The sequence below is a fragment of the Zootoca vivipara genome, chromosome 2, assembly GCF_965207765.1.
Source record: "Zootoca vivipara chromosome 2, rZooViv2.hap1.1, whole genome shotgun sequence".
Taxonomy (NCBI): domain Eukaryota; kingdom Metazoa; phylum Chordata; class Lepidosauria; order Squamata; family Lacertidae; genus Zootoca; species Zootoca vivipara.
In genome coordinates this window covers 56,647,596-56,653,391 of record NC_142584.1, presented here as the reverse complement: position 1 = coordinate 56,653,391, position 5,796 = coordinate 56,647,596, and positions in this window count along the sequence as shown.

Below are 5,796 nucleotides of genomic sequence, written 5' to 3'. Positions count from 1 at the left end.
TTGTTTAACTTTTACATAACATTGTAACTTTCAGAAATGATTTTCCCTTTTGTCACTCACACCTGGCCCAATGGCATTGCTCCTTGCACCCTTTTCCAATGAGCCACACTCCTTTCACACTGCCTGATAAACTGCGGAGGACAGAGGTAATATTCCATTTAGTTGGCGATGCAGTTGCCCTAGAACAGGCATCCCCAAACTTCGGCCCTTTAGATGTTTTGGACTACAATTCCCAGCATCCCTGACCACTGGTCCTGTTAGCTAGGGATCATGGGAATTGTAGGCCAAAACATCTGGAGGCCCGCAGTTTGGGGATGCCTGCCCTAGAACCACAGAGCTGAGGGACGAATACTAGGATGTTGCCCCACCTATCTCCAAAGAAGAGAATCATAGTACTGGACCAATATGTCCCTATCCATCAGTCAGAGAAGGGTCTTGCTTCTGACCTCACAGCCACAGAGAACAGTTGGCTTCAAGTGCCCTTTGCCCTAGGTGTCAAAGTGAATCGTGCTCAGCTTCATCCGTAAGCCAGAAGTCCATCTAGTAAGTCTTGGCATAAGGTGGCATGTGAAATTTCTATGAAAATAAAACAAACTATTCTCCCTCACTAGTAAGAAGTTTTTGGTACATGCTTAGTTCAAGTCAACCTGGCTATGATTACAGAAACTGGACCATCTTAATAGCTAAGAATCAAACCCAAGGGCATGTAATTTACCTTATGAGAAAGAAAGAAAGAAAAGTCCTCACGTCGGCCTATGAGAATTCTGTTATCTCTTCAGATGTTTAAATGAGATTATGAGCAAGACAGAACTTCCAGTAGCAGCAGAGATATGGAAAACACACACACATGTAAAATTGCTTTTGTAATTTTATCTCAAAACAGATGACTTAGCCATGCCCATTACACGGTGGCTGATATATCACCAGTCCTAATCATTAACCCTTGTGAATGGTTAGCATTTGTAAAAATTGGAGACAAGCAATAGTGCTTAGTGTACATCGCAGTTCCATATTACAGCAGTTTTTTCTCCATTGCCTTCTTTATAAATCTTTATAAAAACCTACCTTCTGCCCTTACTGATCTATTTGTGGACAAATGAATCACCCTTTATTGACAGAGGTGTCTGCATATGTTTACTGGAGATAAGGGTCTGTTTCCTTCCTTCCCTCCACACAGCTTCTTAGATTTCATGCAACACATGCAGAGAATGAAGTATATTTGAGAATCTAATGTTGTGTGGCAATGTCCCTCCCTCCCCAGAAATAATGCACAAGACACAGAGAAATAAGTTTAAGTGGGTGAAAAGGCCACAACTTTATTGGTTAAGGATGTTGAGCGGTATTGGCTTAGGCATTGGACCCTAACCGACTATATCCGACTGTAACCCGTGTGTTACAGTCTGGGAGAAATTAACCACCAGAAAGGAGCCCAGTGATATATATCTACCGAGACACCTCCTGTGGCCACCGTTGGGGGGTGCTCTCAGGCCCTGACCTCCGTAGGCCCAGGACAAAGCTACCGCCCCCGGAACCCCTTTAACGGGATTAAATCTCCAATTTCGGGCAGAGGATGACGTAATCTGCCCCCCATTCTTTATCTATGCAAATTTCCAATGCCTAACCGCCAAACCAAGTTGTGACGAAATGCTATGAGGTAGGCGAAAAAAACCAGATTGGCTAATCCAATTGGAAAAAATCCTACCCGGCCCCACGGCCAACCGAGGCGACCGACTAATTCCATAGCAGCGTCGGCCTACCTGCCTAACTGCCTAACCAAGAGGGCGGGTGGGTGGGTGATCCGATCGCTTGCGGGGCCAGGAGAAAAGAGGCAGCGTTCCCGCCTCCAGCCCGATTTAAATGCGGGGGAGGCCCCGCCTCCCGGCCGGCCCTATTGGTCAGCCGGGGTATGACGGAGGCGGGAACACCACTCTCGCGAGAGGGCTGAGCTACAGCCCCCTCGCGAGGGTCGAGACGGTCCACGCCCACAACACCACCTCCGTGAAATGCGGAAGTGGTTTTCCTGCCATCACTGGTCATCTTAAATTGGCAATGTGACTAGAGGCTAGAGTAAATTATGTTCACCTGCCTTACTTTAGTAGAAGTTATTATGCATATTATTTGTGGAGAGTTTGTCACACTGTTTAAAATGTGTGTGTTCACTAATGATAAGCAACTCTTTGGCATTGAATGGAAAATTAAAAAATATTTGTTTCTTTTTTTAAAAAAAAATCATGCTTATTTCCATGCATATTACATACAAAAAACAACACTGAAAAGGGGTACAACTTAAGAGGGGAGGGAAAAGGAAAGAAAATAAAATTTACACAATCTGTTAGCAAGATAAAAATTGTGACATAAATTTGTGATTGCAATTTCATGTTACAATAAAAATAAAAATCTCATTATCTTTTATACCTGACCTCCCATTTATTCCTTAATTTTTTTACATAAATTTACTGCCATATCAAAATGCTATTTTTATATTAATATTTTCACAATTTATAAATGTTTATATTTATATAAGTAATTAATTAAAAACGGCTGGGATCACTCAAAAGCTGCTACAGGTATAATTGCAGGTATAATTTTGTTCAAGATATGTTCTGAAGACCTCCCATTTTGATACAAATTCAATTCTCAGTTTATTTTTATTTTTTTCAGGTAGACTATCTGATTCAGCATATTCAGTCAATTTTTGTATACACTCTTGTCTAGAAGGAATTATGTTACTCTTCCACCTTGTAGCTATAAGAACTCTCACTGCCACTGTTGCATACAAAAAAAAAGATCTTTAATTTTTTTAGGCATATCTGAATCAGTAATGCCCAACAGATATGCCTCTGGTTTCCTAATAAATGAGATTCTTAACATTTTTTCTAGTTCAAAGTGGATTTCCTCCCAAAATTTCTTTATTTTGCTACATTGCCACCTTATATGGTGCAGTGAGCCTGTTTGGTCGCCACATCTCCAACAATTAATTTTGGCTCCTTTGTACATTTTGGCTAATTTTCATGCCAATGCACCGCTGTTGCATTTTTAACAAGTTTTCCTTTATGGCATAGTACGTACCCTGTTTCTCATATTTTAAGACATACCCATAAAATAAGCCATAGCAGGATTTTTAAGCATTCAAGGAATATAAGCCATACCCCGAAAATAAGACATAGTGATAGGCGCAGCAGCAATGCCGGCCGCGGCAGGAGGAGGAGGAAAAAAATAAGACATCCCTTGAAAATAAGCCATAATGTGTTTTTTTGAGGAAAAAATAAATATAAGACATGTCTTATAATATGAGAAACACGGTAGTAAATTTCCAGCTATTCTTCCACAGGTTTTCCCATTGGGACATTGTTATAGCATACCCAAAGTCTCGAGACCACTTTATCATGGCTGATGAAACTTCCTCCTCCTCGACTTACCAGTCGAGGAGGCGCTAAGCTTTAGAGAGGGTTTTACTTTTTGAATTTATTGTGTTGGATTCAAATCTCGAGGTTTCCTTGGTGAACCCTTTTTGTTTACCTACTTTAAATCTTTCGAATATTTGAAAATATTGAAACCAATATGTAATGACATCTCTTAATTCCTCGAAGCTCTTAAGTTTCAATTGGTTCTCTTCTTCTTTTAGAAGTGTTTTATAGGTAGGCCAATTTTCCAACATATTTTTTTTTCTTTACCACTGTGGCCTCTACTGGAGAGGGCCACCATGGGATTTTGAACTCCAACTGATTTTTATATTTCTCCCAAACTTTAAGAAGTGATCTCCTTATGATATGATCTGAGAAATCTCTGTGTATTTTTCCCTATCCATATATTAAATAAGCATGCCAACCCCAATGGTTATTATGTCCCTCCAAGTCCAACATATCCATATCTTTCAAATTGCACCATTCCTTCATCCACGTGAGGCAGGCTGCCTCATAATACAATTTCAAATTGGGCAGAGCGAAACCACCTCTATCTATTAAAAGTCGATGTTTAATCCTGGGTCTCCTGCCCTCCCATATAAATTTAGATATTTCTTGTTGTCATTTGTTGAAGGCAGCCTAGCTCTCTCAGAATTGGGATCATCTCAAATAAGAAATGAATCTAGGTAGAAAATTAAAATATAATGTTGAGGCTAGCAATGTATGCTCATTGTACCACCTCTGTTTATATGTGAATATAGGTAATGTTGTCTATATGTAGACCCATCCAACACACTCAGAATCCCCTTCATCTCAGAAGTACTACTATGTCTCATCCTCCTCCCTGTGTCCATTACTTTGACCCCCCCTGCTGTGCATCAGAAAAGCAGCAAGGAGATAGCATATGCTATAGTACCATAGGGGGATGCGGGTGGTGCCGTGGGTTAAACCACAGAGCCTAGGGCTTGCCAATCAGAAGGTCGGCGGTTCGAATCCCCATGACAGGGTGAGCTCTCGTTGCTTGGTCCCAGCTCCTGCCAACCTAGCAGTTCGAAAGCATGTCAAAGTGCAAGTAGATAAATAGGTACCGCTCCGGCTGGAAGGTATAAGGCATTTCCGTGTGCTGTTCTGGTTCGCCAGAAGCGGCTTAGTCATGCTGGCCACATGACCTGGAAGCTGTACGCCGGCTCCCTTGGCCAGTAAAGCGAGATGAGCGCCACAACCCCAGAGTCAGTCACGACTTAACCTAATGGTCAGGGATACCTTTACCTTTATAGTACCATAGAGGGACTATTTTATCCTATCTTTAATAATAGACACCTTATGTAATGGCTTGGTTCTCCCCCACAGACGTGAGACAACTCCAGCAGTAATTATCTCAGATTTATTGCTCAAACTCATAAATCACTGTGGAGCTCAGTCTTTGGCATGTCCATCCCAGCTTGTAGAAGCCCCCACTTTCGCTTTCTTTCTTTTCCCCTCTTCTTGAAGATTCTCTCGAGCCTACGATTTTTTGGACAGGCTATTTAGGGAAGCTTTTAATGTTTAACAGACCATTGTATTTTAATATTCTGTTGGAAGCCGCCCAACTGGGGAAACCCAGTTGGCTGGGGAAACCCAGCCAAATGGGTGGGGTAATATTAATAACTAGTGGAATTCAGCCCGTTTAAAAACGGGCGCTAGAACGCTGCTCTCATGCAGCGCCGGCATCGGACGGAGCTTCGGAGGTCTCCGAAGCCCCGTCTCATGCAGGAGGTGCGCGGCGAGGCGGGGGGGGGGGCGGGAGAAGCGCTCCACCCCCCCGCCTCGCCACGCAGCGCCGACATGGGACAGAGTTTCGGAGGTCTCCGAAGCCCCGTCCCATGTCGGCACTGCGTGGCGAGGGGGAGGAGCACTTCTCCCCCCCCCGCCGCCTCGCCGCGCACCTCCCGCATGAGACGGGGCTTCGGAGACCTTCTCTGAAACTCCGTCCCATGCCGGCGCTGCTTGCCGAGGCGGCGGGGGGGGGGAGGAGCGCTTCTCACCGCCCCACCCCGCTGCGGACCTGTCCTTGCTGTCGGCGACAGAGGGACAGGAACGAAGGAGAAAGCAGCCCTTTCTCCTCCTTCCTTCTTCTCCCTCCGCCGCTGACAGCCCTTTCTGTCGGTGGTGAGGGGAGAGGAACGAATGGAGAGAAAGCAGCCCTTTCTCTCCGTTCGTTCCCCTCCCACCACCGCCGACAGAAAGCACAGATCCCGGGGTTGCCGGCTCTGTCGGGTGGGGGGAGGGAGAAGCAATCCGATCCTCTGCTTCTCCCTTCCCCCACCTGACAGAGCCAAATGCCGGCTCTGTTGGGCAGGGGGAGGGAGAAGCCGAAGACCGATCGGATCTTCTGCTTCTCCCTCCCCCCCAC